The 23,057-nt window shown below is 36.2% G+C and overlaps 1 long non-coding RNA gene across 3 annotated transcripts in view; it reads right to left on the bottom strand.

Annotated features, from left to right (window-relative positions):
• Positions 1–23,057, bottom strand: part of LOC113907698 — a 97,732-nt gene that overhangs the window by 70,351 nt on the left and 4,324 nt on the right. The window contains exon 3 of one of the 3 annotated variants that reach the window (XR_003515264.1): positions 12,004–12,253. The exons of the other annotated variants lie outside the window; for them this stretch is intronic. This is a non-coding gene — a long non-coding RNA (uncharacterized LOC113907698). Of the gene's footprint in view, positions 1–12,003; positions 12,254–23,057 lie in introns of those variants that run through there. 3 annotated transcript variants of the gene reach the window in all.

The following is a 23,057-nucleotide window of genomic DNA, read 5'->3' on the forward strand; positions in this document are numbered from 1 at the left end:
CCCCCTCCCCAGCCTGTGCCTGCGGCAAGCTCTGAGACCTCAGCCCCACCCTCTACCCTGGTCCCAAGGCTTTACCCCAACCTCCCTAGATCCCCTCCGCATACCTGGTCTGAACAATCTTAAAACAGGAAACTTCACAGCAGGACCCCGCTCCTTCTCCTGCTTCACTACTCCCTTTACAGGACGTAGCTGGAGCAGAACGCATTGTTTGGTTCATGTTCCATTCTCCCTCACTAATCTATCTCAGATTAAAAAGCATCTTGACTCCTTCTCCTCAGACCCTGACAATTAGCTAAAAGAATTTAAGTATCTTACCAAGTCTTATGACTTAACCTGGCATGATATTTATATCGTACTTTTCTCCACTCTTCTCCCAGAAGAAAAGGAATGAGTATGGCAAGCCTCTCAGGCGCATGCTGATGAGATACACAGGCCTAAGCCCATAGGGGCCATGGCTGTCCCCAGAGATGATCCCAACTGGGATTATCAGGCAGGGAGACCTGGGTGAGCAACCTGTAATCATATGCTTGCTTGCCTCATTGTGAGCCTTCAAAAGGCAGGGCATAGAGCCTTCAACTTTGATAAGCTCCAGGAAATAACTCAAAGACTAAATGAAAACCTGGCACAATTTCCAGCCAGGTTAAAGGAAGCCCTACAAAAATATACAAAATTAGACTCCACTTCAGCAGAGGGCACCATAGTCCTTAACACCCATTGTATCTTCCAGTCGTTCCCAGATATCTGAAAGAAATTAAAAAGGCAGAAGAAAGCCCTCAAACCCCTCAACGAGACATTTTAAATTTATCCTTTAAGATTTTCAACAACCGGGAAGAACAGGCAAAGCTAGAGGAAGCCCAACGAGATCAGGCCAAATATCACCTTTTTGCCACTGCCCTACATGGCTCCAAGCCTCCATCAACCAACAAAGAAAGGAAGCCACGTGGGCCTTGCTTCAAATGCAGCAAAGAAGGCCACTGGGCCTGCTCATGCCTAAAGCCAAGGCCCCCTCCAGGTCCATGTCCCAGCTGTGGCATAAAGGGATACTGGAAGGTTGACTGCACAAATCCCCCTCTAGAGATCCGGTCATCCTCTCCTGGTCCTGAGCAGGAGTCCTCTGACCCAGCTCTGCCCTGCCTCCTCAGACTCGCTGCTGAAGACTGACGGTGCCCAGGACCCCAGGCCCCAACTCTCATCACCTCTACGGAGCCCAGGGTAACTCTTACAGTGGCAGGTAAGCCAATCTCCTATCTCATTGACACAGGGGCCACATATTCTGCTATGCCTGCCCACTCTGGAAAAACCAAGGTCTCTCAGGTCTCTGTTATGGGGTTGAAAGTTTAATATCTACACCACAAATAACTGAGCCTCTACCTTGCACACTTCAAGATACCCCATTCTCCCATTCTTTCCTCATACTCCCAAAATGCCCCACTCCTATTCTTGGGAGAGACCATAAGGCAAATGCAGGGAAAAAGACAGTGAGCCGGGCAGTCAGGCAAGAAAGGGGAAATTTATTGGAGGGAAAAGAGAGTGACTGGCTCTTAAGGAGAACCAGCGTCCTCCCTTTCTGATGGGGTCCTTCTTATACCCCACCAATGAAAAATTCTCTGAAGGGATGGTTAATTTTTAGTCTGTAGTTGAGTCCTGTGGTCACATAGCCAGAGGTCTGGGATCTGGTGGTCTTGCAGCTTTGAGAAGATGGGTGCCAGTGAGAAAACAGAATGCCATTTGGGCAATTTGGTCAGTCTCACGGATTACTGTGATTTTATTCTTTGTTTGCAAGGTTGACATAATGAGCCCTCTTATCAATGAAACCCCGTGTGGGCCCTATCACTAATTTTTCCTCAAGTTTTGAAGTTTCTGGCTGTTTTTAGGAATATTAATTACATCTTTCAAATAAAAAAATACCTAAGCTTCACTTTGTACTAGGATGATAAAACAGTAGTAATAGTACAGAGTAACATTAATAGTGAAAGGACAAAATTATCATCTTATTAAGAATTAGTACCAAGTTTTCAATTTTTAAATTATGTCAAACAAATCACAAGAGAAAAATAAAAATAATTATGATATATTAAATAAAAATAGTATCAATAAGTATACATAGACTCTTTTTTCATGATCTCACTGAAAAGGGATGAAAAACTATTATCTCTATGTAAAGAAATATAACTAATTTTACATAATAACAATCTATAACAATATACTTTGATTAAGGGTTCTTACTAATTGTTGATATTTATGTTTTAGACATAAAACAAATTTTGTACAGGTCAGGTCACCTATTTCTTATCCTCAATCATTCATACCACAATGGTGTCTCTCCTTTCATAGAATCACGTGGGAAAAAAAGAATCTATTTATATAGGAATTAATTGTACATGCTTTACATTTCATTGTAAAGTTATTTCAATTGTTGTATAATTTAGGAAAGGATCAGTCAAGGAAAGACAATTTATTATTCCAAATGCTTTTTCTTTCTTCTTCTTTATAATATTATAGTAGAAAGGTATCCTGAATAGTTACCACTCATTTCCACTCTCTCCTTAAAAATGAAAGGTTGAGGGGAAGTCCAAAACATCTTACATAAGAGTATAGAAGGTTTTTTGGTAACCCTCTTTCCCTCAAAAAATCATTGACAAGAAGTGTGGACTCCAGAAAAAAAAAAAAAAAAAAAAGAATACATTTCCCCCCCCATAAGTCACAATGAAAAATCACCAAATCTGAGACTTACTGTTCTGATTTGATCTTTCTCTACTTTTCTAAGTCTAAAATATACCCTAGAAAGTTTAGGGTACAATGTTGTTTGTGTTAAAATTTACAATACTCAGGATTTGATTTGGCACTAAAGACATCAGCTGTCAAAGCAATCTTGAGGAGAAAGAATAAAGCTGGAGGCATAACCCACTCAGACTTCAGACAATACTACAAAGCTATAATAATGAAAACAGCATGGTATCAGCACAAAAACAGATATATGGATCAATGCAACAGAATAGAGTCCAGAAATAAACCCACAAACTTATGGTCAATTAATCTTTGACAAAAGGGGCAGGAATATACAATGAAGAAGAGACAATCTCTTCAATAAGTAGTTTTGGGAAACCTGGACAACAATATGTAAATCAGTGAGGCTGGAGCACTCCCTCACATCATACACAAAATAAACTCAAAATGGCCTAAGGACTTAAATATAAGACAGGACACTGTAAAACTTCTAGAAGACAGCATAGATAAAACATTCTCTGACATAAATCATACCAGTGTTTTTTTAGGTCAGTCTCCCAAGGCAATACAAATATAAGCAAATACAAACACATATGGGACTTAATAAAAATTGTAAGCTTTTGCATAGACAAGGAAATCATAAGCAAAATGAAAGATAACCTATGAACTAGGAGAAAATATTTGCAAATGATGCGACTGACAAGAGACTAATTTCTAAAATATACAACAGCTCATACAACTCAACAACAACAAACAACGCAATAAAAATGGGCAGAAGACCTAAATAGATATTTATCCAAAGAACACATACAAAAGGTCAACAGGCACATGAAGAGACATGATCGACATTGCTAGTTATCAGAGAAATGGAAATCAAAACTACAATGAGGTATCACCTCACACCAGTCAGAAGAGCCATCATTAAAAAATCTACAAATAACAAATGCTAAAGAGGGAGTAGAGAAAAGAGGATCCTCCTATACCATTGGTGGGAACTTAACTTGGTGTAGCCACTATGGAAAACATTAAGGTTATTCCTTAAAAACTAACAACAGAGCTACCATATGATATGGTATTCCCACTTCTGGGCATGTACTTGGAGCAAACTATAATTTGAAAAGATATATGCACGCCAGTGTTCATAGCAGCACTATTTACAATAGCCATGACATGGAAACAACCTAAATGGCCATGGCCAGATGAACAGATAAAGAATATGTGGTCCATACACACCATGCAATAATACTCAACCACAAAAAAAATGGAAATAATATCATTTGCATGGACAGACTTAGAGATTGCCATACTGAGACAGACAAATATCACATATCACTTATATGTGGAATCTAAAATTCAATGCAAATGAGCTTATTTATGAAACAGAAACATATTCACAAACTTATGGTTACCAAAGAGGAAATGGAGGTAGGGATAAACTAGGAGTTTGGGATTAGCAAATACAAACTACTAAAATAAACAACAAAGCCCTGTTCTGACAGTTTAGCACTATATTCAATATTTTGTAATAATCTAAAATGAAAAAAATGTTAAAAAGAATATATATATACACATTCAGTTCAGTTCAGTTCAGTCACTCAGTCATGTCCAACTCTTTGTGACCCATAAATTGCAACATGCCAGGCCTCCCTGTCCATCACCAGCTCCCGGAGTTCACTCATACTCACATCCATTGAGTCGGTGATGCCATCCAGACATCACAACCTCTGTCATCCCCTTCTCCTCCTGCCCCCAATCCCTCCCAGCATCAGAGTCTTTTCCAATGAGTCAACTGTTCACATGAGGTGGCCAAAGTACTGGAGTTTCAGCTTTAGCATCATTCCTTCCAAAGAATACCCAGGACTGATCTCCTTTAGGATGGACTAGTTGGATCTCCTTGCAGTCCAAGGGACTCTGAAGAGTCTTCTCCAACACCACAGTTCAAAAGCATCAATTCTTTGGCGCTCAGCTTTCTTCACAGTCCAACTCTCACATCCATACAAATATATACAGTTGAATCACTTTGTTGTACACTGGAAATTACCACAACATTGTTAATCAGCTATACTTTGATTAAAAAAATAATACTAATATTCTGTAAATCTTTAAGTATTAATTTTTTGAGGAGCTTCTATTCTGTTTTCCGAAGTGGCTATACCAATTAATATACCTCCCCAACAGTGAACACAGGTTCCCTCTTTTCCACCCAGTTGACAACACTTATTTGTCTTTTTGATTGTAGTCATTCTGACAGGTATGAGGTGACACCTCATTGTGGTTTTGATTTGTATTTCCCTGATGAATAGTATTGTTTAGCATCTTTTCACATGTCTGTTGGCCATCTAAATGCATTCTTTAGAAAAATATCTATTCAGGTCTTCTGTCCATTTTTTAATAGAATTATTTGTGTATGAATTCTTTGTATATTCTGAATATAGATATTTAGACTGTTAATACTTAAATGATTATTGATACAATTGGGTTAATGGGTACCATACTCTGATGCTGGGAAAGATTGAGGGCAGGAGGAGAAGAGGGTGGCAGAGAATGAGATAGTTGGATGGCATCACTGATTCAATGGACATGGACTTGGACAAACTGTGGGAGATGGTGAAGGACAGGGAGCCCTGGCATGCTGCAGTCCATGGAGTCCCAAAGAGTCGGGCACGACTGGGCAACTGAACCAACAATATGTCTTTTTAATCTTTCTTGTATTTATTCTTTGCTTCCTTTTCCCCTTCTTTTTCTGCTTTCTATGGATATCATTGAGCACTTTATATAATTGGAACATTGTCTCCTCTCTTACTATATCAATTATTCAGTTATACTACTTAAAAATTTTTAAATAGTTTTTTTAGAGTTTGAAATAAATAAATTAATCTAAGTCACCTTCAAATAACTGTACCACTCCATGCGTAATACAGGTTTCTTATAGAGTATTTCTAATCCCTCTGTCCCTTTCTTATGATATTTCTGTCACTCATTTCACTTAACCATATGTTCTAATTATCCAATACATTGTCACTATTCTTGTTATATTTTATATTTATCAAAATAAAAATAAAATTATTTTTATTCATTTGTTTCTTCAATTCTTCCTTATTTACGTAGATCTAAGTTTCTGACTTACATCAGTTCCATTCTCTTAAATGCACCTCTTTTAATATTTCCTTTACAGCATGACTTCTGGGGATGAATTCTCTAAGTTTCTGTGTGAGTTTGTGTGATGTGTGTATATGTGTGTGTGTGTATGCATCAGAAAAAGAGAGAGAGAAAGTCATACCATCCTTTTGAAGGACATTCTTTTGAAGAATAATTTCACTGGATGTAGAATTCTCAGGTCTAGTTTTTTTTTTTTTAATAATGAATGTTTATCTATGATAGTTTAATAGTTTTCTTTTTTTTAATGTTATTTTTAAACTTTACATAATTGTATTAGTTTTGCCAAATATCAAAATGAATCCGCCACAGGTATACATGTGTTCCCCATCCTGAACCCTCCTTCCTCCTCCCTCCCCATACCATCCCTCTGGGTCATCCCAGTGCACTAGCCCCAAGCATCCAGTATCGTGCATCGAATCTGGACTGGCATCTCGTTTCATACGTGATATTTTACATGTTTCAATGCCATTCTCCCAAATCTTCCCACCGTTTTTTTCCTTTCAGTACTTTCATTCTACTCTTCTTATTTGCATAATTTCTGATGTGCAGTCCACTGTAATTCTTATTTTTCTTCCTCTGTAGGTAAAGTGTTTCCTCTCCCTCCCTTGGTTTCTTTCCAGATTTTTGTCTTTGTCTTTCTTTTCTAGTAGTGTGAATATGCTATGTCTAGTTGTAGTTTTTATGAGGTTTTGTTTTGTTTTGTTTTAGTTTGTTTGTTTTGTGTTTTTTTTCCTTTTTTTAAATTTTATTTTATTTTTAAACTTTACATAATTGTATTAGTTTTGCCCAATATCAAAATGAATCCGCCACAGGTATGCATGTGTTCCCCATCCTGAACCCTCCTCCCTCTTCCCTCCCCATACCATCCCTCTGGGTCATCCCAGTGCACTAGCCCCAAGCATCCAGTATCGTGCATCGAACCTGGACTGGCAACTGGTTTCCTACATGATATTTTACATGTTTTGTGTTTAACCTGTGTTATTCTCTGAGCTTCCTGGATCTGTAGCTTGGTGTCTGCTATTAATTTAGGAAATATTTTGCCCTTTATTATTTCAAATATTTCTTCTGTTCTCATATTCTCTTTCTTCTCATTCTGGCATTCCTAATATGCAAATGCTACTTTTAGAAATGCCCCAAGTTCATGGAGTTTCTACTTGTTTAATTCTTTTTATTCTATGCATTTCAGTTTGGGAAGTTTCTATTGGTCAATGAAACTCACCAAATCCTTCTTCAGTTGTGTCCATACTGATGAGACACTTAAAGCATCTCCATTTCTAGAATACTGTCTTTGATACTGAGCACTTCCTTTTGATACATTCTTACAGTCTCTGTCTGTCTGCTTACATTATTTGTCTATCCTCGGTTATTGTCCTTTTTCAATTGGAACACATATAATTCATAGTTATTTTAAGTTCTCTCTTCAGTAATTCCGATATTTGTGTCTTGTCTGAGTCTGGCATTGATGCTTGCTTTGCCTCTTCAGATCTTTTTATTGACTTTTGGTATACCTTGTAGTTTTTTGTTAAATGCCAGTGATGCTGTATTGGAGAATAGGTTTTAAAGTAAATAGGCCATTAGCATGATGGTTTACGCTAATCTGAATAGGAGTTGCTTATTAATTAATGCCTGCAGTAGCTGTTGAGGCCAGTGGCTTTATATTCCTCTACTGTCCTAATTTGTGTCTCCCTTGCCCACTCTGGGCTTCCCTCAGTATGCTCTCCTCAGGGAACATCTGCAACTCACAGCTCTGTCAGCTGTATTGCACTATTTTACTGGAATCCAGTGTGGGGTGATATGTTGTGGGGCAGGAGATTCATACTGTCATCTTATGATTCAATCTCAGTCTTCCAGTGCACCTGCAGCTCTGAGCTAAGACCTTAGACCTCGACTGGTGTTTCTACAACCATTGCTTAGCTTCTCTCCACACTTTAGGTTAGACAGGGAGGTAAGAGTGACCTGGGTCAGGCAGAATTCCCTTTGGCTGCCTGGGATAAGGCTCTGGGTAAAATCTTTTCCCCCTGAAAAGTGGCTTTTGTTATGGAGGATCCTCTGGACTTCTCACACAATGATTACTCTTCCTCTCCTCCTGCTGGAATCACAAAGATAGAGAATTTGCATGTGCATTATGAAAGCCCAGTGGGGCTCCTGGAGATAAAACCTGGGGATGTACTGGGGTCAGTCCAAGACCACAGCCCCCATGGGTTTTTCCACTTTCATCCTAGTCCACACTCAGCCTCCAGCAATTCATCAAAATCATCATTTAAGTGTCCTTACCAGTTTATGACTCCAGCAGCTTCTGCCCTAGGTAAGTAGATCTCATCTGTGACTCTCTGAATTTACCTGTCTCTCCAGATTTGAGGGTAACAAATTTCCTTATAATCTCAGGTCTCTGATGAGTCCAAGAAAAGTCACTGATTTTCAGACTGTTCTTCCTTTCCTTGCAGGCACAGGAATGACAGTTTATAAGCTCTTTGCATATTGGAGTTTAAACACTGAAATTCTGTAACCTGAAGACTTTTATCATGGTGTTCATCAAGTTTCTTTGTATGAGATAGCATCTCTTCTAGGAGTTCATCACATACAGAAGGATTTCATGGAGAAAAACTAAATACATAGGATCTTCTAACTTATATTTATCAAACAAACACGAAGTGCATGCACTAACACTGTCAAGCATCTTTCTTTCATAAAGCTAAATATCTTTTTATATAGTATTGCAGTCTTTGGTTTTAGAAGGGTTGCTTTTGCAACTCTCCATGGATACATAAATTTGTAACAACTATGTTTATGGTTCCACCTGCATTTTTCAAATGCCCTCTGAATATCCGGTTGACCTGAGTTGGGATCAACTAGTGAGTAAAAGACAGAATATCAAACCTCATCATGGACAATCATCACCTTGAGAATTATCAGTGATAACCCTATAGACTTAAGTGTGTCATCTTCATAAAGTTATTACCATATGAATGTTACTCTGAACCACATTAATGAAGAGTTATAAGGTGGCTACTCATACACATGGAGTAACTTCTGCTTCACAACCAGGAAGAGAATACTTCAAGTAGAGACTATTCCAGAGAAAAAGGCCTATAAGAAGAACGGGTGCCATCTGTTTACTTCTGGGGAAGGAGATACAGTCTTGCAAGTCAAAATGTTAGTCACCATGTCTAACTCTTTGCGACCCCATGGACTGTAGCCTGACAGGCTCCTCTGTCCATGGGGCTCTCCAGGCAACAATACTACAGTGGGTTGCCATTTCCACCTCCAGGGGATCTTCCCAACACAGGGATCGAATTGGGGTCTCCTGCCTTGCAGGCAGGTTCACCAGAACTACCAGAGAAGTCCTACAGACTTAGTTAAGAGCAAAGCAGCTTTGAGATTAGAAGACAGTTGTATTTTCAAGCTGTACATGGAGTTCTGGTTTGTATGTCCTCTATGAAAATAGTCTCTTGATCGCCAGATCTTTCACACACAGTGCTTATAGACATGCTCTATAAAATGGTTCGTACCAAGTATTTCAAACAAAGAAATGAAATGATCTGTGTCACCAGTTTCATTCATGCTTGGTGTACCTACATTTCCCGGTTGACCTATGGCACCTTTCATCTTGATGACCAAGATATAGCGCTCTCTACACTTGATTCTCCTGCCCCAACAGCTTGTCTGGCTACAGTGAAAGCTGGCCACTGCCCACTCCCCTATGCATCACCCTATCCAATATGAATTATTTTTAACTAAGAAAGCTATTTTTAAAAATAGCCAGAATCGAGAGAGGCGCATATTGAACTCATCAACAGATACACAGCAGGATGCTATAATCAAGGCTTCACATGGAATCTAAACTCTGAGTTGTAATCTTGAAATTGATATCAGTTCTACTCTCCATTTTCTAGTCTGAAATAATAATATTTATAAATATTAGTACATTGTGAACTCTGAAGTTTCATGCAAACCCAAGATACTAATCTCCTTCCAATGCTATAGTGCTTAAAAAATTACAATATTGCTTTTTTTCTCAAGTGCTTTAATTAGAAAAAAATTATCTTTTATTATGTAAGGGCAGCAAGCAAGAAGGAAATTAATGAATTTAAACAATGAAGTACAGCCACCACTTTGTAATTTTTGTTCTTAGGGAGTATAGTCAGCAGACTTTTAAGATAGTACCCATCATCATGCCCTCTGCTATTGATGCTGATGCTTTGTCTGGTACCCTCCCCTCTAGTGTAGGTGGGACTCATGAACTGCTTTTAACCAACAGAATATGCCAAAGGTGATCTGATGTACTATATTATGTGTATACACTCCAAAAGATTGTTACTCATCTTGCTAAGAGACTCTGTCTTTCTTTGGCTGGGTTTGAAGACACAGGCTGCCATGTTTGTGAGCTGCTGTGTGGAGAAGAGCATGTGACAAGAAGCTGAAGGTGGCCTCCAGCTCAGAGAAAGAAGAGAACGGAGGTCCTCAATCTGGCAAACTGAAGAGGACTGAATTCTGCCAATAACACTGTGAGTGAAGAAGTTGATCCCTCCCCATTGAGCCTCAGATGAGACCACCACTTGGCCAAGACTCTGATTGCAACTTTGAAAGATCCTAAACCGGAGGACTCAATTAAACTGCTCCCAGAGAAGAAATGAATGTGTGTGGTTCTAAGTCACCAAGTTTGTAGTATCACTGTTAAGCAGCAGCAGATAACTAATACATTGAGTTTTACTATGTTCTTTTTAATTTAAAGACTGAACATAACTTCTGTGATTGATTTTATTCATTTGTTCTAAATGAGCACTCCTACTGAATTCTGTCACATAAATAGGGAAAAATAGCTAACATTTATTGAACTCTTCCTTACACTAAGTAATTTACAAGCATTATCTCTACTTCTGTCTTCCAGCATGGAAGGTACAGCTCTCCACCATCATTCATTAAATCAATCAATCAATCTGAAAATCACAATCTACCTTCAGGACAGATAGGAAAGAAAGCACTTTATTCTGAGAGATATCTGGTGGGCTGTAAGGATTAGAATTCACTGAGCACAAAACTGTGCTATTAATAATACAGAACACTGCGAACAAGCAAAATTATTGCAAACTTTGCCAAAATTATTATAGACATAAACAACTGGCTATGAATCAGTATGGCAGTTACATCAGCTTATTCAATCTTCTTAACGGCATCAATTTACCATCTTGAGTTATGTAACTATTTGATAAATGCAATCATCAAAAAGGGATGAAAAACAGAGACAGATTTACCATTTGCAAGCAGGAGTCTACAATAAGGCAATCATCATAACATACCCTTCAACAGGCAAAGACGAAACACAAGTTATCAAAGCAAAGATGCTTATTTCAAATCATAGAGCTTTTTCCTTTTTTTTTTCAAAAAAAAGTTCTTTAAAAATGAAAAAATAACATGTCTCAGCCCTGCTGGAGATCAGTTTGGACTATGACCTTAACATGATTGATGTAAACATCTTACTACCAGTTTCCTGAATCAAAAGCAAAAAAATACTTTTATAAAATATTGTTCAATTTAATATATCGACTCCCCAAAAAATTTAGTGATAGGACTATACAGTAGCATTTTGGTTGCAGTATAGCAATTCAGGGACATATATGGTTTCACTGAAAGTAGTAACATGACATTAGAATTTCTTTAAATGTGTTTTTTAAAATTTGGAGCCAACAAAACTTTTAGATTTTCTGAAATATTTGTCTATGTGTTACTATATTTGTCTATGTATTACTTAAATAGACTTTGCTTCAACTTTATACAGGATATTTTTTTAATCAAGTTTTTTAACAGATTGTTCTGTCTGAATCTACTCCATTGAACTTAGATTTATTTAAAAATAAATACACAATTAGTATTGTCTTTCACACAGCCATACAATAATATTTGACCTTACCCATCAATATTCAAATGCATTTATTTTATATATTTTTTATTTTTTGCTCCAAAGTTTTAGAAATTTACCATAATTCATGACACTCCATAAATCTAATGCAGTATTCTTGTCGGGAGAATTCCCTGGACAGAAGGAACTGGTAGTCTACAGTCCATGGGGTTGCAAAGAGTCGGACACAACTGAGCAACTAACACTTTCACACTTGCACTTTCAATGCTGTTTTTAAATGAATAAAATTGTTTCCTTTCCATGAAAATTGAAATTATGTTTTCAATATTTTGCCAGTATAGATATGATTAACAGTATTTAACTTTTATCTAGAACCTTTTCTAATTAAATTGACATATATCTCATATTCTGGCAGATGATAATCAACTTAGAGTTAACTCATGAGCTGATTTCTCTTATTTACAAATGAAGAAGTCCGTCATGGAATGGTGAAATGACTTACACTTGACCCTGAAGAGAGAAGAAAGCAGAGTCAGTAGAATCCAATGATTGTCAGATTCTAAAACTGATCTTTCTTTGAGAGCAAAAATCAAGTCTTAACCACAATAGTATCCTATTTGTGATTGCTTGTGTTATTTTAGCCGAACCCTGTTTTATAAATATTTAACTGTCACTTTTCTTTTGTTTGTTCCTTCAGAAACCTCTCCTCAGTTGTTGTTATTTAGTGGCTAAGTCATGTCTGACTCTTTGAGATCCCATGGACTGTAACCTGCCTGGCTTCCCTGTCCTTTACTATCTCCTGGAATTTGCTCAAACTCATGTCCATTGAGTCAGTGATGCCTTTCAACCATTTCATCCTCTGCCGGCGAAACCATACAAAGCATTTGAACTGAAAAGTAGTTCATTTTTCTATGCTTTGCTGGTTTATTTGTGTTTCCTGTTTCCTTTGTCTTGTTATACATTCATGTGTAGGGTGGAAAGGAAGGGGTTAATGTGTTCTGCCACTCTGAAATTACTACCCACAACTGAAATCACAGCTTAGTTTCTCTTAAAACACATGTTTGCCATTTTTAATCACAGACTCAGTGATTAAGAATGGAATGAAAAAGAGACATGACTAAGGAGCAATTCAAATAAACACAGAATTAAGATGTTGTGATATGTTTATAAAGACTAGAGACATCTGGAATATTCCAGCTAAATAGTACAGATAATGCACTCTTTCTTTTAATAAGGGCTCTGAGTACCATAAAATATCAAATGCTTAAGTACTACTGAGATCCTCTGTTATTTTTCCTTTGTCCTCTAGTATACACCAAGTTCTAAGGTTTTTTTTTTCCAATTATACTGTGCTCATTACTTCTGACATTTTAGACTTTAATCTTCTTCATTAAGGAGAACCTATACTGTGTTCAAACAGTCTCATGTTAATCAAATCTCCATGAATTATGTTTGTCGTATGTGTCTATTCACTTAGAACACTCTATTCAAAAGAAAGATACGTGATGTTAAATAGGAGGTAATAGTCTAATTCCAATCATAGAATTTCTCCTTCATTTTAAAGAGAAATGGAAGTGGAATGATTTTTATAATTTGTGATTGTGTCAGTCAACATCGAGTTACAGGGACTATTAGACAGTATAGCTGTTTCAGGAAGAACATTCAGGGAGTTAGGTGCTCTCAGATTTGTAGCAGGCATGGTGATAGAAACAGAAATGCCCCACCATGAGCACCATGGATTCTGCCACAATCAGCAAGGTGGAAAACAGGAGTCCACCACTAGAATAATTAACTTCACCAACACCAACAAGTAACTGAGATCCAGCGGTTAGAAATTGTGGTAACCACAAATGATGCAACTATTACTTCTCTATACATATGGATTGGACACCGGCACACCAGTGTGGACCTTCATTCAAAGCTGTGCTGGCTGGCAGAAAACAGGCTCAAGTAGAATGAAGATGGCCTCTGCCCATGTTTACCTAACAGACTCCAAGTGGTTGCATTTAAACAGAGGACCATTGTATGAACAACCATGGCTGAGAGGGTGTCTGAAGAAAAGCCTCTAGAAGTGCACACTAGGGGTAGACTGGAAGGTTTGAATGGAAGATGAATGTCAAGCCACAGCATGCACCTTAGTGTTTTGATTTTTTTTTTTTTTGCTGTTCAATATCCTCTTCTGAGCCTCCTGGAATTATCTGTGAGTACCACCCTTTACCACATTTTAGAAAACATTGTTTTAAACTGTACCATTCGAACCACTTATTACTGCTTTTTAAGATTATAAATGTATTTTTAATTTTAGGCATCCTATCGGGGATGAAATTGGGCAGACATTTGCTGAATGCTATCTGAATTTCAGACATCATGCTACCTTTAGAGAAAAGAAAATGTTTTATTGTCCCTGTTCTGGTGGCATTGTGCTATTTGATATAATTAGGATAAAGAAGTATTTAATAGAAGGAAGAGCAGAAAGAGGAAACTAGAATTAAAGTTTCATCAATAATTATTTTAGTCTCTGGATAAAGGACAGGATTACAAAGTTAAAACAAAGGTAGGTGTTTATACAGGAAAATAAATTGATTTAGTAACAATAGCAGCAACAATTGAAAAATAGATTTGAGACCCAAACTGATTAAATTGACAACAAATAATAATTGCTTAAAAAATGAAAACAAATAGCTAATTTATGAATATAATAGAAATATATGATAGAAGAAAACATCTTTTAACCCCCTGTAAATAAACCAGGATTTAAGACATATTATATTCAAATGTATTTCTTTGTTTTTCTGGGAGGACAACTCTGATATACTTTGGTTTCAATTACAAACTGATAGATTCTTTCTGGAAGGCAACTTGGCAATAAGTAAAAAGGGTCCTTAAAAGTTTAAATTTTTTAAAAAATTTCTGCAATTTGATTAACTATGCAGAAGCTATGTCTGTTTGATTCACCACTGTCTCACCTCTGTAGCTTTTAAAGTACCTGATACACAGTTTTCAATAAATTTTGTTTTGATACGTGAATAATAATTATCAAAGCATGAATTTAATAGCAAATTAACCTGAAAAAATCCTGAAGGTCAAGATTGAAGGAAAAATTAATAACTTTTGGCCTATTCATATTATATATATTATTCATCCAATAAAAATTTATGTACAATTGTTATAATGGCAAGGGAATATGCTCATTTGGCAATAACACAAAGGTGTCTTATAGTAGTCTGTATTTCATCATCTCAAATAAAGGTAAAACACAGAATAAGATAACATGTTAGCTGTGAGTGAAGATTATTTGTTTCATTAGAATCAACACTTCTGGTAAGATTCTCCTAATTCTCCATACCCATAGTATAGATGGAAGTTATAGCTTAAATTGTCCTGTATTTTCAGTGTTTTCATATGTTCAAAGTCTAGTAAAACTACACTGAATATCATACCATTTTATTTGACACTTCTCTAAGACATTTATCTATACATATTAGAGGTATCTATTTCCTTAATTCTCTTTATATTCCAGCATGAAATTCAACATCAGGTTCATTTTTATGTTAACGAAACCATTAACTATTACCCATATTTATATATTTTTAGTTTGAGATAAACAGTATACCTATACCTAATAAAAATTAAAATATAACCAATCCATGATATATTATACATTTCAACAAAAAAGTAGATTGTCACAAACAGTTGTTTGAGCAGTTTCTCCAAATTATGGTACGTAATTACTAGTTTGTGGCAAATGCCACAATATTCAGAAACCTAGTCTCACATTTAGTATAAGCAATTTCCATTCCAGTGGGTTTGCTCACATACTCACATGTACTATATTATGAAGGATTCTAAAGCTAACCCTTCATTTGGTTTCTCTCATAAGTGTGATATTACAGAATATGATTTTGGTTTCCATCATGTAGTTTCAGATTTATTTACATACACTTGTGGTTCCATAATCTTTGGAAATTGAACACCGTCCAGAAAAAAAAAATAGGTAAACATATATATTATATATTATATATATGTATATGTATATATATATTATAAAAAAGAGATATGGAAAATGAAAGGAAAAAGCTAAGTATCAATAATAAGGGCCAGAAAATTTTTATAAAGACTAGAAAGAATGAATGTTTAGGGAAAAAATAGCTTTTGCTTCTACTCTATGTTGCCTTGAGGCTATTATTGCCTGCTTCCCTGCAGAAATTGGTAGCAGCAGCCAAGACATCAGTGTTCTCATGAAGTAAGTACACTCTGAAGAGTTGCCCTTAGGTATTGAATATCCTGTCTTAACTCTCTAAAAATCTCTAAGACTGTAGATTACAATTTAGGGAGATTGTCACTTCCCAATTATACTATACCTCAAAGTTTTAAATTTAAGATCACAAAAGGTCAGAAGGTAAGAAAAGCAGTTTTTGTAAAACATACAGAAATCTTGAATCATATTGAAAATACTGACTTTATATACATGTACCTATATAGGTGAAAAAAAAAAAAAGATTACAAATGGGAATGATCAGCAATGGTCATCTGATAGAGATTTCAGTACCAAGCTTATCTCCTATGCACTAAAATAGTGGTCAGCAAATGACAGCCTGAAGGCCAAATTGAGCCTAGTTCCTGTTTTTGTAAATAAATTTTTATTGAAACACAATCATCCCTAATAATTTCCGCATTATCTATAGCTGCTGTCACATTATAGGGAAAGTTTAAATGGTGTGACAGAGACTGTCTGGCTTTCAAAACCTAAAGTATTTACAATTTTCTCTTTTATAGAAAAAAATTGCCAAACCCGACTTTAAACTCACAGACTGAGGTCTGGCCTTTGATCACTCCTCAGCACAGATAGGGGCTTCCTTGATGGCTCAGCAGGAAAGAATCTGCCCCTGGGTTGGGAATATCCCTTAGAGAAGGAAATGGCAACCACTCCAGTATTCCATGGGGTTGCAAAGACTCAGACACAGCTTTGCAAGCAAGTAAAGAGCAGCACAGATAGACAATCGATGCACAGATATTGTCAATATAAAAGAATTAAAATCCACTTTAAAATGAATGAAGTATAATTATTTGGTTAGTATGAAAAAAATTGAGTAGAATACTAGAGAGGGTAGCCATTCTCTTCTCCAGGGTATCTTCATGACCCAAGAATCAAATCATGGCATTAATGTAAAGGCAGATTCTTTACCTTCTGAACTACCAGGAAAGCCCAATATAAAGAGTACAAAAGAGTAAACAGTGATATATTGAATATACCTGAATATCAAATTCGTTAAGTTGGAACATCAGATAGAGAAATTTTCTAGAAAACCTCAAAAGCTAAAGAGACCTGACTTATGGGTAAGTATCAAATAGTAAAATTTCCCAAAGGAGGAAAAACAAAAGGTAAAAGGAAACTATTTGAAGAAATAAGGTAAATAGACTTCCTATTCTGGTAATATGCTAGGCTATTATTTACCACTCAAAACCACTAAAATTACTAAATTTTAAAATAGTTTCTTAAAAGATCAAAGAGCTAACATGATATGATAGTCAGGAATTACCATTCTAGTCTAGATGAGAACCCATAGAGGAAAATCCAACACTGAAGTAGCTTTGGCCCTAAGGATATTTGCCAAATTTAACTAATATGGTTTTGACTTTTAAGCTGTCAGAGGATGTGGGCTTTAATAGGGAACTTTTCTTATTAAAGCTGGAGCTCCTAAGTCCAATGTTAAGATAATTAGTTATCTTCATAACCAGATATACCTAGTCACCTTGCCTTCTCCAAAAAAACTAAAAATAAAATTGTCTTGGCAATTATTAGACTGAAGTATGGAGAAGTTGAAGGCATAAGGCAGCACTCAAAATCACATTACTGAAAGTCGCTCAGTTGTGTCGACTCTGTGACCCCATGGACTATACAGTGAATGGAATTCTCCAGGCCAGAATACTGAAGTGGGTAGCCTTTCCCTTCTCCAGGGGATCTTTCTAACCCAGGAGTCAAACCCAGGTCTCCCACATTGCAGGCAGATTCTTTGCCAGCTGAGACATAAAGGAAAGTAAAGTTGCTCAGTCATGTCCAACTCTTAGCGACCCCATGAAGTGTAGCTTACCAGGCTCCTCCGTCCATGGGATTTTCCAGGCAAGAATACTGGAGTGGGTTGCCACTTCCTTCTCTAGGAGATCTTCCCAACCCAGGGTTTGAACCTGGATCTCCCTTATTGTAGGCAGATGCTTTATTGTCTGAGCCACCAGGGAAGTCCCCAAGAATATTGGGGTGGGTGGTAGCCTATCCCTTCTCCAGTAGATCTTCCCAACCCAGGAATTGAACCAGGGCCTCCTGCATTGCAGGCAGATTCTTTACCAACTGAGCTATCAGGGAAGCCCCCACATTACTGAAGAGGTACAGGAAAAAAAAAAAAAAAACCCTCAAGTTGTAAATTCACTATATTTAATTGTTCTAAGATTCTACTTTTTTTGGTCCTATTTTAACATTTAGTAGTTAGGATGTATATCATATTGGAAAAAAGCCTGGTAGCAATTGTGACTTAACTATTATTGACTACGCATGAACATCAAACAAGCAGTTTTAGTATGTTAGAAAAAGTCAGAAGCAAAATGGAATACTTTTTCAATAAATGCTATACATCTTTGAGCTGGATTTTCAGTGTGAAAAGGATCTGAGAGTACCTTGTTCAATTTATTTTGCTTATACTTTCCTTTTTATACATAGAGAAGAATGACATGACAACAAGCTAAATGAGTATATGCTGTCTTTACATAAAAGTCCAAAGTGATGAGAAAGTATTTTTTTTTTATGGTTTACTTGGCAGCATTACTTAGTGATTCATAAAAATGTTGCTCTTCTGTTGTTGGCATCTTAGCTTCAAAGAAAACAGTAGTTGTTGCAGACTAATAGTAACCCACAAGCACCTAATGGAAGTATAATCAGCTCTTCTTTATGGGAGCACACCAATCCTAAGCTTCAAGGAATAGCACAAAGAATTTACCAATTAAAATGCTCAGTTTATTTTCAAATGTAACTAATCACACGAGGAAACAATTTACTATGAGCTAAAACTAGCAATAAAAATGAAAAGCATAAACATGATTAAATATGTCTGATACGGGAATCTTCAGATACCTATCTAAATAACACCAAAATCTATGTTTAACATGTTCAAAGGAAGGAAAAACAAGCTTGAAAATATCTGACGGGGATAGTGGTGGTTTAGTCACTAAGTCGTGTCTGACTCTTGTGACCCCACGGACTGTAGCCTGCCAGGCTCCTCTGTCCATGGGGATTCTTCAGGCAAGAATACTGAAGTGGGTTGCCATTTCCTTCTCCAGGTCTGCAGGGGATAGCTAACCTCAAAATACATCAAGATGTTAAGGTGTAAGAATTCTGTAATTAAACTGATAGTAAGTAGATGAGTTTAAAAGTAGGTTAGACATAGGGAAGATCCCCTTGAGAACAGCATGGCAACCCACTCCAGTATTCTTGCATGGAGAATCCCCATGGACAGAGGAGTCTGGTGGGTCACAGTCCATAGGGTCACATAGAGTCAGACACAACTGAAGCAACTTAGCAGACACAGCTAAAGACAGAATTAGTAACTAGAAAACAATTCAGAAAAAGATATTCAAAATTAAGCATGGAGAAAATAAAAGAGAAGATATTAAGTTGATATTGAGATTTACAAGATATCATGTGAAGTTCTAATGTGTCTCTAAGTATAGTTCCAGGAGGAAGAACAAGGAGAACAAAACCAAGAGTAAGACCTGCAAAAACAAATATAAAGGCTGCCACTTTTCAGAAATAATGAAAGTATGATTTGCATTATGAAGACTTCAATTTCCAACTACGATTAAAAAACATTTTACACCTACATATAAATAAAAATCAAAACTGCAAAACATAAAAAAGAGCCATTTCAAGGAGAATCAATGAAAAAAATCAAAAATTACCTTGAACGAAAAATTAAGAAAAATAGGAATTACATTGACAGTAAAATGAGAGTCCAACTTCTGTATAATTAAATTGTGCTGATAAATGTAATGATGATTCTGAAAAAATTCATGTGAATTAAAATATCAATGTGTAATATTAGAAATACCCTAATTTATTTCTTTAAATATCTTTTTTCATATTTGCACTAGTATGGCATGTGACAAAAAATTTATGTCTAAATGACTCTAATTAATTTTGAATTTATAAATTTATCTTTTAAGAAAAAGTATTTCAAGAACAGGGGCACTATTAAGGGTTTCTACCAATAGCTTCCCATTCCAAAACGAAATTCTAAAAAACATATTGCAGACAAAATACAGGAGATCCAGGATAGGATGTTTGTGACAGAAGAAATATTGAAATGCAACAAACTGCGTTACATTATTGCTTTTTAAAAAATAAAAATGTTACACAAGATTAAAATTTAAATAAAAGAATTAAAAAGCAATACCAAATTAAGATGTAAGTTGAGAAGTAAACCAATGTATATTTAAAACGTATTGTTGAAGAACTCTCCTTTTCCGTAAGGTATTGAATTATTTTAGACTTTGAGAAGAACAATTTTGTAATTTCTTGAAGTAAAAGGAAAATAGCTAAAAGAGAGCATATATCACTCAAAGTAGTAGCAGAAAGTGAAAAAAATACCTAATTAATTAAAAACAGGTAAGAAGCATAGAGATAAACAAAAGATAAAACTAGAGGAAAATAGCAAAACATAAAGTTAGATAGCAGATTTAAACAGAATTTAAGTATAAATATTAAGTGTGAATAAATTTTTTAAAAAGTGAATGCATTTTCAAATTTAATTCTGGGTCCAAAAGACTTTTAAAACATTAGGGTACAGATAATAGAAGGTGAAAGGATGGGAAAAAAATAAAATCTGTCATGATAGTAACAAAGAATGCTGGTTACCTGTACTTGTATCAGACTAAAGCAGACTTTAAGGAAAAGCACATTATTTGGGATAAAGAAAATCAAATCTTAATTAGGAAATGTTTAATTCATGATGAATATATAAATTATATATATGTGTGCATTTACAAATATAAAATGTACAACATGAAGAATAAATAAAATATAAAATATATATTAAAATGTCTTAACATGCAAAACAAGAATAGCTACATAACTACAAGGATATTTAAATTTGCAGTCACAAATGCAGATTTAACATGCCTCCATGCCACTTTTAGGATCAATACATGAAGCTAACAGAAAGTCAGTAATGATATATAAGATCTGAATAGCATAGTTAACAAACAATTTCATGGATGTGGACAGAACATTGAATCCAAGAACTGCAGAGTTCACATTCTTTTCTGAGTGTAATCAACTTATTTGAAGTCTTGATATAGGATGAGATCACCAAGAGACAGAGGTTAGAGAACAGATGGTGATGGTGACTATTTGTCCCATGAACCCTAGAGTGCTTGCTACACAGTAAAACATCTGAGACTGAAAAGATGAGGCAGGATGGCATCGAGGAAGGGAAATGAGTAAAGTTAATCAAGGAGAAGGACATGATCAACTGAGATTCTGATAAGAAAAATTTCATTGGATTGCTTTGGGTTAAGACTGATTGAAGTGGGTTAACACAAGCTGGAATCAAGATTGCTGGGAGAAATATCAATAGCCTCAGATATGCAGATGACACCACCCTTATGGCAGAAAGTGAAGAGGAACTGAAAAGCCTCTTGATGAAAGTGAGAGAGGAGAGTGAAAAAGTTGGCTTAAAACTCAACATTCAGAAAACGAAGATCATGGCATCCAGTCCTATCACTTCATGGGAAATAGATGAGGAAACAGTGGAAACAGTGTCAGACTTTATTTTTCTGGGCTCCAAAATCACTGCAGATAGTGACTGCAGCCATGAAATTAAAAGACGCTTACTCCTTGGAAGGAAAGTTATGACCAACCTAGATAGCATATTCAAAAGCAGAGACATTACTTTGCCAACAAAGGTCCGTCTAGTTAAGGCTATGGTTTTTCCTGTGGCCATGTATGGATGTGAGAGTTGGACTGTGAAGAAGGCTGAGCGCCAAAGAATTGATGCTTTTGAACTGTAGTGTTGCAGAAGACTCTTGAGAGTCCCTTGGACTGCAAGGAGATCCTACCAGTCCATTCTGAAGGAGATCAGCCCTGGGATTTCTTTGGAAGGAAGGATGCTAAAGCTGAAACTCCAGTACTTTGGCCACCTCATGTGAAGAGTTGACTCATTGGAAAAGACTCTGATACTGGGAGGGATTGTGGGCAGGAGGAGAAGGGGACAACAGAGGATGAGATGGCTGGATGGCATCACTGACTGGATGGACGTGAGTCTGAGTGAACTCTGGGAGTTGGTGATGGACAGGGAGGCCTGGCGTGCTGCTATTCATGGGGTTGCAAAGAGTCGGACATGACTGAGCAACTGAACTGAACTGAAGATAAGAGAGGAAAGAAACTGTAGACTTCTTTTTATCACAGGTACTTTTGCTTTGTTTTGTTTTTTGAGACTTAACACTTTATTTTGGAATTTGTCTAAAAACGATTGTGGGACACCCACATACTACATTCTTAGACATGCATAGTTACTGTTTCGTTTGGAATATGTTCAGCAAATTTGCAATTAAAAAATGGTTTACAGTCAACTTTTAAAAAGGAGAAGATGCAAAGAGTGGGAAGCAGAAGTAGATAGAAATCACTTAAAAATTAAAATTGAGCACTTTTCATTGCTATCATATATTCCTTCACATGAGTATTCCTTGTCCTTTAAATGGTAGGATTCCTTGAAGATGGCAGGCACTTTCCCTTCCTATCACAGATAGTTTGAATATAACACAATGAATAAATACCAACAAAGGGATATAGATTTTGGGTACCAGGGAAGGTGGTGAAAGGCAGTAGGGTTGCTGAAGGAGAGGGCTCTTTATTACTCTATACATATTTATAAATATATATATTAATAAATAATCTTGTGCTACAGAGGAAACTATAAAATAAATTTACTAAAAATTTAAGTGCATAAAAATGAAATCATTGCATGTAGCATTTTATAATTAATATTTTGTGGAGTACAGCTAGTACAGTACTTCAAGGGAAATTTATAGCAATATATTTATCAGGAAATAAGAAACTTTAAAATACTGAGTTAAACATTTAGCAGAAGAAGTTGGAAAGCAAAAGAGTCAGATATAAGAGTAAGAAAAATAAAATAAATAAGGACAAAAATCCTACCCCACTTGTGTCAATGATACCAAGAGACAATCTGCCACTAAGCAAAAAGTACAGTCTACTAACTTCAGATATCTAACCCTTGCTAAAAGTTTGCCATCTCTGAACTTCATG

Source organism: Bos indicus x Bos taurus, chromosome 17 (genome assembly GCF_003369695.1).
Source record: "Bos indicus x Bos taurus breed Angus x Brahman F1 hybrid chromosome 17, Bos_hybrid_MaternalHap_v2.0, whole genome shotgun sequence".
Classification (NCBI taxonomy): domain Eukaryota; kingdom Metazoa; phylum Chordata; class Mammalia; order Artiodactyla; family Bovidae; genus Bos; species Bos indicus x Bos taurus.